The sequence below is a fragment of the Natator depressus genome, chromosome 1 (assembly GCF_965152275.1).
Source record: "Natator depressus isolate rNatDep1 chromosome 1, rNatDep2.hap1, whole genome shotgun sequence".
Taxonomy (NCBI): domain Eukaryota; kingdom Metazoa; phylum Chordata; order Testudines; family Cheloniidae; genus Natator; species Natator depressus.
The window spans coordinates 210,864,619-210,875,694 of NC_134234.1; the positions used below are offsets into that span (position 1 = coordinate 210,864,619).

At 45.6% G+C, this 11,076-nt stretch overlaps 1 pseudogene; it reads left to right on the forward strand.

Moving 5' to 3' along the window:
• Positions 1–8,852: 8,852 nt before the first annotated feature.
• On the forward strand, positions 8,853–10,497 carry LOC141984780 (uncharacterized; annotated as a pseudogene).
• Positions 10,498–11,076: the final 579 nt, after the last annotated feature.

Below are 11,076 nucleotides of genomic sequence, written 5' to 3' on the forward strand. Positions count from 1 at the left end.
TTGGAGCACTCCACTTGATTCCGGCTGCCAGCTAGACATGGAGCCATTGATCACTACCCGTTGAGCCAACTTTCTATCCACCTTATAGTCCATTCATCCAGCCCATACTTCCTTAACTTGCTGGCAAGAATACTGTGGGAGACGGTGTCAAAAGCTTTGCTAAAGTCAAGGAACAACTCGTCCACCGCTTTCCCCTCATCCACAGAGCCAGTTATCTCATCATAGAAGGCAATTAGATTAGTCAGGCATGACTTGCCCTTGGTGAATCCATGCTGACTGTTCCTGGTCACTTTCCTCTCCTCTAAGAGCTTCAGAATTGATTCCTTGAGGACCTGCTCCATGATTTTTCCAGGGACTGAGGTGAGGCTGAGTGGCCTGTAGTTCCCAGGATCCTCCTTCTTCCCTTTTTTAAAGATGGGCACTACATTAGCCTTTTTCCAGTCGTCCGGGACTTCCCTGGATCGTCATGAGTTTTCAAAGGTAAAGGCCAATGGCTCTGCAATCACATCCGCCAACTCCTTTAGCACTCTCGGATGCAGTGCATCCGGCCCCATGGACTTGTGCTCGTCCAGCTTTTCTAAATAGTCCTGAACCACTTCTTTCTCCACAGAGGGCTGGTCACCTCCTCCCCATGCTGTGCTGCCCAGTGCAGTAGTCTGGGAGCTGACCTTGTTCATGAAGACAGAGAAAGAAAAAGCATTGAGTACATTAGCTTTTTCCACATCCTCTGTCACTAGGTTGCCTCCCTCATTCAGTAAGGGGCCCGCACTTTCCTTGACTTTCTTCCTGTTGCTAACATACCTGAAGAAACCCTTCTTGTTCCTCTTAACATCTCTTCCTAGCTGCAACTCCAGGTGTGATTTGGCCTTCCTGATTTCACTCCTGCATGCCCAAGCAATATTTTTATACTCTTCCCTGCTTATTTGTCCAATTTGTCCACTTCTTGTAAGCTTCTTTTTTGTGTTTAAGATCAGCAAGGATTTCACTGTTAAGCCAAGCAGGTCGCCTGCCATATTTACTATTCTTTCTACACATTGGGATGGTTTGTCCCTGTAACCTCAATAAAGATTCTTTAAAATACAGCCAGCTCTCCTGGACTCCTTTCCCCCTCATGTTATTCTCCCGGGGGATCCTGCCCATCAGTTCCCTGAGTGAGTCAAAATCTGCTTTTCTGAAGTCCAGGGTCCGTATTCTGCTGCTCTCCTTTCTTCCCTGTGTCAGGATCCTGAACTCGACCATCTCATGGTCACTGCCTCCCAGGTTCCCATCCACTTTTGCTTCCCCTACTAATTCTTCCCAGTTTGTGAGCAGCAGGTCAAGAAGAGCTCTGCCCCTAGTTGGTTCCTCCAGCACTTGCACCAGGAAATTGTCCCCTACCATTTCCAAAAACTTCTTGGATTGTCTGTGCACCGCTGTATTGCTCTCCCAGCAGATATCAGGGTGATTGAAGTCTCCCATGAGAACCAGGGCCTGCGATCTAGTAACTTCCGTGAGTTGCCGGAAGAAAGCCTTGTCCACTTCATCCCCCTGGTCCGGTGGTCTATAGCAGACTCCAACCACGACATCACCCTTGTTGCTCACACTTCTAAACTTAATCCAGAGACACTCAGGATTTCCTGGAACGTGAGTCTTGTAATTAACACCCCATAGATCTGCATGATGTGGTTCACAACAGGCTGGCTGAAGATTCAAGCAGATGTCCCTGCATAAGCTATACTCAGGTAACATTTTCAACATTTTCTTCACAACAAAGAGGGCTAGAAACTTTAAAAAAAAAATGAAAGCTGAGATTTTGATGTTATCACATCACTTCAGGATCCAGGGCCCTGGGTACTGGCCTCTTGTGCCTGTATGCTGATCTGTCCCTGACTAAGCAGTGAGGAAACATCCAGTTGGGATGTGAGTTACAATGAGAGATGAGGAGAATAGTCATTATGAACAACGTTCAGTGCTGCCATAGTTATATCCCCTTTCTAATTGTGAATTTTTTTTTCAAAGAGAATACAACCTTCTAAGTGACATTACAGAAATAAGGCCAGATACCAAGCCTGTACCTAATTTAGTAAAACATCTTATGAAGTATTAAATTAAACAAGAACTTGTTAGAGATAGGAAAGATCACAACAATATTTTTTGATCACACAACTATTAAGTGTGTCAGTAACAAACTGAACATGCAGCTAAAACAACTACATACTTATACTCTTAAATATAAGGATCAGATTGAGTTTTGGTGGAGGGTTGTTTATTTTTCTCAGTACTCTGTGGGGGCCTTTTAGGTACTCAGATGGATTTAAAAGTAGCTTAGTAACTCCAGCTGTAAAAAGGAACTTTAATATTTATATAGGTTCATTTGACAACAAAAGACAGCAACTTCTCTCTCGTTTGTCATCAAAGTTACACAAGTGAGTTGGGTGAGTCATCCTTAGTGCCTAACTCAGAACACTCTGGATGCATCTACTTCAACACTACCAGACTTTGAAACTATAATTAAACATTGGTGCAGTTCCCACTAGGTAGCAACAGTGGAAGCTGTTGTGTAACTGGGGCTCAGGTGTTTTCACCACCACGTCACCTCGCCTTTGTAAAAATACTGTCTACTACAGCCTCCACGTGCACTACCACTGGCAGCTTTGTACTGGTAGCACAGCTATGAAGTTTATTAGTATGGGTATAGCCCTGGTTAAACACCAGGGAGGCTGCAAAATCCTTCAAACAAAGTCCTGATAAAAGGGCATTCTGACAATCTATAATGAGGTGTAATAGCACTGCAGCCTTGAAAGCAGTAGGAATTAATTCTGTTATTAAAAGCAAGAATGTCTTTCTCCTTTTTTTATTTAGTCTGGAAAATACATCTGGAAAAGCATGTATTGGAGACACTGATTTTCACAGTTTAACACCATTCATCTCAGGAGCACAGAGGTTATTCTACCTCTGTATTTGGTACTGGTGCAACCACTGCTAGAATACTATGTCCAGTTCCGGTGCTCACAGTTCAAGACAGATGTTGATAAATTGGAGAGGGTTCAGAGAAGAGCCATGAGAATTAATAAAGGATTAGAAAACATGCCTTACAGTGATAGACTCAAGGAGCTCAATGAAGTTAGCTTAACAAAGAGAAGGTTAAGGGGTGACTTGATTACAGTCTACAAGTACCTACATGGGGAACAAATATTTAATAATGGGCTCTTCAATCTATCAGAGGCAGATATTACACAATCCAATGGCTGGAAGCTGAAGCTAGACAAATTTGGCCTGGAAATAAGGTGTAAATTTTTAACGGTGAGAGTAATTAACCATTGGAACAATTTACCAAGGTTTGTGGTAGATTCTCCATTGCTGACAATTTTTAAATCTAGAGTAGATGTGTTTCTAAAATCTCTGCTCTAGGAATTCTTTTGGGGAAGTTCTATGTCCTGAGTTATACAGGAGGTCAGACTAGATGATCACAATGGTCCCGTCTGGCCTTGGAATCTATTAATCTTTTTCAACAAAAGACAGAAACACAATAGTTCTGTGAAAAACAGACCTGACAGAAACCATAACCCTTCATTGGGATTGGGCTTCTGTCATAAATATAAAGGGAAGGGTAACCACCTTTCTGTATACAGGGCTATAAAATCCCTCCTGGCCAGAGGCAAAACCCTTTCACCTGTAAAGGGTTAAGAAGCTAAGGTAACCTAGCTGGCACCTGACCCAAATGACCAATGGGAGGACAAGATACTTTTAAATCTGGAGTGCGGGGGGGGGGGGGCGGGGCAGAGGGAACAAAGTGTTTGTCTGTCTGTGTGATGCTTTTGCCGGGAACAGATCAGGAATGCAGCCTCAGAACTTCTGTTAAGTTAGTAAGTAATCTAGCTAGAAATGCGTTAGATTTCCTTTTGTTTAATGGCTGGTAAAATAAGCTGTGCTGGATGGAATGTATATTCCTCTCTTTGTGTCTTTTTGTAACTTAAGGTTTTGCCTAGAGGGATTCTCTCTGTTTTGAATCTGATTACCCTGTAAGGCATTTACCATCCTGATTTTACAGAGGTGATCCTTTTACCTTTTCTTGAATTAAAATTATTCTTTTAAGAACCTGATAGATTTTTCATTGTTCTTAAGATCCAAGGGTTTGGGTCTGTGCTCACCTGTACAAATTGGTGAGGATTCTTATCAAGCCTTCCCCAGGAAAGGGGTTGTAGGGCTTGGGGGAATATTTTGGGGGAAGACGTCTCCAAGTGGTCTCTTTCCCTGGTCTTTGTTTAAAACGCTTGGTGGTGGCAGCATATGGTTCAAGGACAAGGCAAAGTTTGTACCTTGGGAAAGTTTTAACCTAAGCTGATACAAATAAGCTTAGCGGGTCTTTCATGCAGGTCCCCACATCTGTACCCTAGAGTTCAGAGTGGGGAAGGAACCTTGACAGCTTCAACAGTGGCAGCAGCTTTATTGGGGTTTTGGCATGGAAGTGCAGGTAAAGGGGTTTCTACTTTGAGGCTTGGATTTTCAAAGGGTCTAATGAAGTCAGGTGCCTAACTAGTATTGTCTGTCAGTGGGGATTGGGAGAACTATAAATGGGCAAGATGCTGAGCCCCAATAGTGAAAAGGTGGGAAGGAGCCTTCAGCCACATGAATCTCAGTGCCTGGTTTGTATGATAGATGTGAGGTTCAGCCCAGTAGATACTATTCTAATAACACCTGGTACACACAGGTTGGAAGCTTGCAAATGGGGCTGAGCCAGGACATGGAATCCAAGTGACTTTCAATGAGTCTTATTCTCCAAAGTGCCCAAAGTCACTTTTAAAAATGGGATTTAGTCTCCCAAATTGTCATCTCCACTTCCATGTACTGTCACTCTGAGGAGCAAATGAAAGCTCCTCACAGAGATTGCCTCAGAATTTGGTATTAAATATAAAGACAGATACAAAGCTGGGGATGAGTAAACTTTTTAAAAATAATTTCTGGGTGCTTTGCCACGTGTTGGCTCATTGCAGTCTATTTCAGTGGACAGATGGGATGTGCACAAGGAATCTGGGAGCTCAGGCACCAGCAGAAGGAATTCAGAGGTCCCCTTACCCAAGAGCATTATTAGTAGAAGAGAAAATCTTGCACAAAGCAGAACTGCTAAGCTGCAATAGTGAGAAGGGAGCCTTTGGCCAGTGAATCCCAGTACCTGGTTTGCACATGGTACTGCTCACCAATAACACTGTTGGAAGCATGCAGATGTGCTTCAGACAGACATGGAGTCCAAGAGTCATCTTCTAACAGCAGGCAGCATCAGGATCATAGAATCATAGAATATCGGGGTTGGAAGGGACCTCAGGAGGTCATCTAGTCCAACCCCCTGCTCAAAGCAGGACCAATCCCCCACTAAATCATCCCAGCCAGGGCTTTCTCAAACCTGACCTTAAAAACCTCTTAGGAAGGAGATTCCACCACCTCCCTAGGTAACCCATTCCAGTGCTTCACCACCCTCCTAGTAAAAAAGTTTTTCCTAATATCCATCCTAAACCTCCCTCACTGCAACTTGAGACCATTGCTCAGTGGTAGCAGATGACAGGACAAGAAGAACAGTCTAGATCCCTCCTCTTTGGAACCCCCTTTCAGGTAGTTGAAAGCAGCTATCAAATCCCCCCCATTCTTCTCTTCTGCAGACTAAATAATCCCAGTTCCCTCAGCCTCTCCTCATAAGTCATGTGCTCCAGCCCCCTTATCATCTAAAATAATTATAGCCCTGGCTACAGAAACAAATAATGGCTGGTATGAATGTGGTGCCCTGACTATATCATTCATTGGCCAGATATTAACAGACCCCAGCCCCCCCCCCCCGCCCCACATACCTTGGCTGTGACCATGTTGTTAGTTATTGTCATAACCACATGTGGTTTGATAACTTTATAAACTGCATATTTTGGGGTACATTTTCAAACTATAAATCCATGGTGTACTCACATCTTGAATACTGCATGCAGATGTGGTCGCCCCATCTCAAAAAAGATATATTGGAATTGGAAAAAGTTCAGAAAAGGGCAGTGTAGCCTCACGCAGACTCACAGCGGCACCTCCTGCTGGTCGTCTCAGGTAATTAGCGTTCCAGCCTCCAGAGCGCCCTCTTCAGGCCTGTGTCTCACCTTGCTACTGACTCCCGTGTCCCTCCCAGGATCCCGGTGCCCCTTTCACTGGGTGCTGCCCATTGTAGTACCCCACAGTCCTGGGTCTTCCCCTCCCAGGGGAATCCCCCACCCACTATCCCCACCTCACCTCAGTCATAGGCTCCTGCCAGTCACCAGCTAGCCCCCACTCCCTGGGGCAGACTGCAGTATGAGCCACTCATCACCGGCAAGGTTGGATTTGGACCTCCTGCCTCTGCCTACCCATGGCTACCCCTGCAACCCCCTTACCTAATAGGCCTTCCCAGGCCTGCAGCCTGGGGCTTTCCTAGGCCAGAGCTCCCCGGCTCCTTTGGCCTTTCCCAGCCCTGCGCTAAACTTGGTCCTCTATTCAGGTCTCTGCAGCCAGGTCCCACCCTCTCAGAGCTATAGAGAGAGTGCTCTTCTGCTCCTGGGGGGATATGATGGAGGTCTATAAAATCATGACTGGTGTGGAGAAAGTAAATAAGGAAGTGTTATTTACTCCTTCTCATAACACAAGAACTTTAGGTCACCAAATGAAATTAATAGGCAGCAGGTTTAAAACTAACAAAAGGAAGTATTTTTTCACACAACACACAATCAGTCTGTGGAACTCTTTGCCAGAAGACATTGTGAAGGCCAAGACTAATAGGGTTCAAAAAAGAACTAGGTAAGTTAATGGAGGACAGGTCCATCAGTGGCTATTAGCCAGGATGGGCAGGGATGGTGTCTCTAGCCTCTCTTTGCCAGAAGCTGGGAATGAGCGACAAGGGATGGATCACTTGATGATTACCTGTTCTCATCATTCCCTCTGGGACATCTGGCACTGGCCACTGTCAGAAGACAGGATACTGGGCTAGATGGACCTTTGGTCGGAACTGGTATGGCCACTCTTATGTTCTAAACCATTTAAATAAATATTTGCCTAGCTCTAGGCCCTACTGGGAGCAGAGGTCCCTGTCACAGAAACCATGGTATGCCCACATATTGAATACTGTGTGCAGATGTGGTCGCCCCATTTCAAAAAAGATATATTGGATTTGGAAAAAGCACAGAGAAGGGCAACAGAAATGATCAGGAGTATGGAACAGCTTCCGCATCAGGAGAGATTAAAAAGACTGGGACTTTTCAGCTTGGAAAAGAGATGACTAAGGGGAGATATGATAGAGGTCTATAAAATCATGAAGGGTGTGGAAAAACTGAAGAAGAAAATGTTATTTACTCCTTCACATAACATAAGAACTAGGGGTCATTCAATGAAATTAATAGGCAGCGGATTTAAAACAAACAAAAGAAAGTATTTCTTCACAGTTAGCCGGTGGAGCTCTTTGCCAGGGGATGTTGGGGAAAGCCAAAACTATAACAGGATTCCAATAAGAATTAGATACGTTCATGGAGGATAGACCCATCATAGCCAGGGTGGGCAGGGTTCCAACACCATGTTCTATGTGTTCCTAGCCTTTGTTTGCCAGAAGCTGGGAGTGGGCGACAGGGGATGACTCACTGGATGATTGCCTGTTCTGTTCATTCCCGCTGAAGCACCTGGCATTGGTCACTGTTGGAAGACAGGATACTGAGCTAGATATACCATTGGTCTTACCCAGTATGGTCATTCTGTTCTTATTTAGAACTCAGATGTATTTGCTTCCCCACTCCCCCCGCTGTAACCCACTAGACCCCACTCCCCTCCCAGAGCTGAGATAGATCCCAGGAGCCCTGATGGAGTCTCTCTTTCGACAGAGTTAGTAACAAAGTGAGAATATACATTAAAATTTGAACTAACTAGTGTCTCTTAAGTGACTTGCCACAAGATGTCAGAATGTCTTGTGGGGGCCCTGGATGATTGAGATACAAAAGGAACACTTAAAGATGATAAAGTCATTGCGGAGAAACTAAATGAATTCTTTGTATCAGTCTTCACAGCTGAGGATGTTAGGGACATTCCCAAACCTAAGCCGTCCTTTGTAGGTGACAAATCTGAGGAATTGTCACAGATTGAAGTGTCATTAGAGGAGGTTTTGGAATTAATTGATAAACTTAACAGTAACAAGTCACCGGGACCAGATGGCATTCACCCAAGAGTTCTGAAAGAACTCAAATGTGAAATTGCGGAACTATTAACTATGGTTTGTAACCTGTTCTTTAAATCAGCTTCTGTACGTAATGACTGGAAGATAGTTAAAGTAACGCCAATATTTAAAAGAGGCTCTAGAGGTGATCCCGGCAATTACAGACTGGTAAGTCTAACGTCAGTACCAGGCAAATTAGTTAAAACAATAGTAAAGAATAAAATTGTCAGACACATAGAAGAACATAAATTGTTGGGCAAAAGTCAACATGGTTTCTGTAAAGGGAAATCATGTCTTACTAATCTTTTAGAGTTCTTTGAAGGAGTCAACAAACATATAGACAAGAGGGATCTAGTGTACTTACATTTCCAGAAAGTCTTTGCCCTGGTCTACACTAGGACTTTAGGTCGAATTTAGCAGCGTTAAATCGATGTAAACCTGCATCCGTCCACACGATGAAGCCCTTTATTTCGACTTAAAGGGCTCTTAAAATCGATTTCCTTACTCCACCCCTGACAAGTGGATTAGCGCTTAAATCGGCCTTGCCGGCTCGAATTTGGGGTACTGTGGACACAATTTGACGGTATTGGCCTCCGGGAGCTATCCCAGAGTGCTCCATTGTGACCGCTCTGGACAGCACTCTCAACTCAGATGCACTGGCCAGGTAGACAGGAAAAGAACCACGAACTTTTGAATCTCATTTCCTGTTTGGCCAGCGTGGCAAGCTGCAGGTGACCATGCAGAGCTCATCAGCAGAGGTGACCATGATGGAGTCCCAGAATCGCAAAAGAGCTCCAGCATGGACCGAACGGGAGGTACGGGATCTGATCGCTGTATGGGGAGAGGAATCCGTGCTATCAGAACTGCGTTCCAGTTTTCGAAATGCCAAAACCTTTGTCAAAATCTCCCAGGGCATGAAGGACAGAGGCCATAACAGGGACCCGAAGCAGTGCCGCGTGAAACTGAAGGAGCTGAGGCAAGCCTACCAGAAAACCAGAGAGGCGAATGGCCGCTCTGGGTCAGAGCCCCAAACATACTGCTTCTATGATGAGCTGCATGCCATTTTAGGGGGTTCAGCCACCACTACCCCAGCCGTGTTGTTTGACTCCTTCAATGGAGATGGAGGCAACACGGAAGCAGGTTTTGGGGACGAAGAAGATGATGATGAGGAGGAGGTTGTAGATAGCTCACAGCAAGCAAGTGGAGAAACCGGTTTTCCAGACAGCCAGGAACTGTTTCTCACCCTGGACCTGGAGCCAGTACCCCCTGAACCCACCCAAGGCTGCTTCCCGGACCCGGCAGGTGGAGAAGGTACCTCCGGTGAGTGTACCTTTTAAAATACTATACATGGTTTAAAAGCAAGCATGTGAAAGGATTACTTTGTCCTGGCATTCGCGGCTCTCCTGGATATACTCCCAAAGCCTTTGCAAAAGGTTTCTGGGGAGGGCAGCCTTATTGCGTCCTTCATGGTAGGACACTTTACCACTCCAGGCCAGTAGCATGTACTCGGGAATCATTGTACAACAAAGCATTGCAATGTATGTTTGCTGGCGTTCAAACAACATCCGTTCTTTATCTCTCTGTGTTATCCTCAGGAGAGTGAGATATAATTCATGGTCACCTGGTTGAAATAGAGTGCTTTTCTTCAGGGGACACTCGGAGGAGCCCGTTCCTGCTGGGCTGTTTGCCTGTGGCTAAACAGAAATGTTCCCCGCTGTTAGCCACGGGGAGGGGGGAGGGTTGAGGGGGTAGCCACGCGGTGGGGGGAGGCAAAATGTGACCTTGTAACGAAAACACATGTGCTATGTATGTAATGTTAACAGCAAGGTTTACCCTGAAAGAGTGTAGCCACTGTTTTATAAAATGTGTCTTTTTAAATACCGCTGTCCCTTTTTTTTTCTCCACCAGCTGCATGTGTTTCAATGATCACAGGATCTTCTCCTTCCCAGAGGCTAGTGAAGATTAGAAAGAAAAAAAAACGCACTCGAGATGAAATGTTCTCCGAGCTCATGCTGTCCTCCCACACTGACAGAGCACAGATGAATGCGTGGAGGCAAATAATGTCAGAGTGCAGGAAAGCACAAAATGACCAGGAGGAGAGGTGGCGGGCTGAAGAGAGTAAGTGGCGGGCTGAAGACAGGCTGAAGCTCAAATGTGGTGGCAGCGTGATGAGAGGAGGCAGGTTTCAATGCTGAGGCTGCTGGAGGACCAAACCAGTATGCTCCAGTGTATGGCTGAGCTGCAGCAAAGGCAGCTGGAGCACAGACCACCACTACAGCCCCTGTGTAACCAACCGCTCTCCTCCCCAAGTTCCATAGCCTCCACACCCAGACGCCCAAGAATGCAGTGGGGGGGCCACCGGCCAACCAGCCACTCTGCCACAGAGGATTGCCCCCAAAAAAGAAGGCTGGCATTCAATAAATTTTAAAGTTGTAAACTTTTAAAGTGCTGTGTGGCATTTTCCTTCCCTCCTCCACCACCCCTCCTGGGCTACCTTGGTAGTCATCCCCCTATTTGTGTGATGAATGAATAAAGAATGCATGAATGTGAAGCAACAATGACATTATTGCCTCTGCAAGCGGTGATCGAAGGGAGGAGGAGAGGGTGGTTAGCTTACAGGGAAGTAGAGTGAACCAAGGGGTGAGGGGTTTCATCAAGGAGAAACAAACAGAACTTTCACACCGTAGCCTGTCCAGTCATGAAACTGGTTTTCAAAGCTTCTCTGATGCGTACCGCACCCTCCTGTGCTCTTCTAACCGCCCTGGTGTCTGGCTGCACGTAACCAGCAGCCAGGCGATTTGCCTCAACCTCCCACCCCGCCATAAACATCTCCCCCTTACTCTCACAGATATTGTGGCGCACACAGCAAGCAGTAATAACAGTGGGAATATTGGTTT